The 1,432-nt window shown below is 50.4% G+C and overlaps 1 pseudogene; it reads left to right on the forward strand.

Annotated features, from left to right (window-relative positions):
* The first annotated feature begins 119 nt into the window (after positions 1-119).
* On the forward strand, positions 120-688 carry LOC101661895 (annotated as a pseudogene).
* Positions 689-1,432: the final 744 nt, after the last annotated feature.

The raw sequence follows: 1,432 nt of genomic DNA on the forward strand, positions 1-1,432 counted from the left end.
CTCATTACGCTTGTGTTTCTCATTATACAGTCATAGCAAAACAAACAGAAGACCTCGCTCATGTTTGATGTTGATTTGGGTAAGGATGGGCACACACACATGACTAGCTAACACGTGAAATGCGGTTAGTATACTTAAAGAACAGAATTCGGGGCTGCTTGGGTCGCTGGGTGTCCGGCCCAGGCTCAGCGGGTGGCCCGGGAGCCAAGCAGCAGCCTCAGCCCGGACACCACTGGTGGGCCCCGCCCAGCAGCGGGCTCCTGCAGCAGCAGCAACAGGACTTTGATCGCACAGCTGAAGGAGAGCCTCCAGACTTTGATGAAGGGCCAGCTCAGATTTTGATTCAGAACACGAACATTGACAGCGGACCAAAGAGCAGAGAAGGACCGGTACAGCGTTTCCACAAGTGCCTGGAGGAGTTCTGTGACCAGCTGGAGCTCTGCGTGCGCCTGGCGCAAGAGTGCCTGTCCCAGAGCTGCGACAGTGCAAGCACTCTCCCACACTGGTGCCCACAGCGACCACGCCAGACACCGTGCAGCCCTACAGCCTGCCCTACCCTCAGTACCTGGCCATCATCAAAGCCCAGATCGCCTGTGCCAAGGGCATTCACACCGCCCTGCTGGACAGTGCCAACAAGATCAGGGGCAAGACACTGGCCCCACCTCCTGGCCCTGGGGGCACCCTCTGAGCTGGGGAGGGGGCAGGGAGGGTTGAGGGAAGGATTGGGCAATGAACAGCAGTCACCTTAAAAAACAAACAAACAACAGAATTTTAAGTTTTGTATTTTAAAATAGTCACAAAATTAGTACCATCAAGTTATTGCTTATCTTTTTAGGAAAAAAAACTTAGAGAAATTGTCAAGGAGTTTTTGGGGTTTTTAAAAATCATTTTACTGGGGGTTCTTACAGCTCTCAAGGAATTTTTAATAACTTTGGGGGAGGTACGTCATTTTGTGTACCTGAATTATTTGAGGAATACACATTAGCTTAGAATCACAATAAGCACAAAGGTGCCGCCTATGAAATGGAGGTCAGGTACGCCACTACCATTCTCTTCCGTTCAGAACCCAACCGCTCCCTTTGCTTCACTCTTCTGCTGGGCTTCACAGCTCCATCCACTAGCGGTACAGGCTCAGCCCACAACCACTGGTATAGCCTTTATGAGGATGGAAACGGGTTACACATTGGGATCCAGATGAATTTGGAAGTTAAAAAAAGGGGGGGAGATTAATTTGGAAGTAACAAGACACGACTAGGATGTAATTTGGTACCCAGGGGATACCTGGTTCCCAGCAGATACCTGTTGGAACACCAATATCCCCTGATGATACAGTTCGTGATCAGAACCGTGGACAGTTGTCTGCTCAAGGTCAGTACAGCAGCTCCTCCATTGGGCCTCTCTATTGCTCTGAGAGCTAGCTCACAGGCAGTTT

Source organism: Echinops telfairi, unplaced genomic scaffold, assembly GCF_000313985.2.
Source record: "Echinops telfairi isolate 266 unplaced genomic scaffold, ASM31398v2 ScPeMD7_655;HRSCAF=1070, whole genome shotgun sequence".
In the NCBI taxonomy this organism is placed as follows: Eukaryota; Metazoa; Chordata; class Mammalia; order Afrosoricida; family Tenrecidae; genus Echinops; species Echinops telfairi.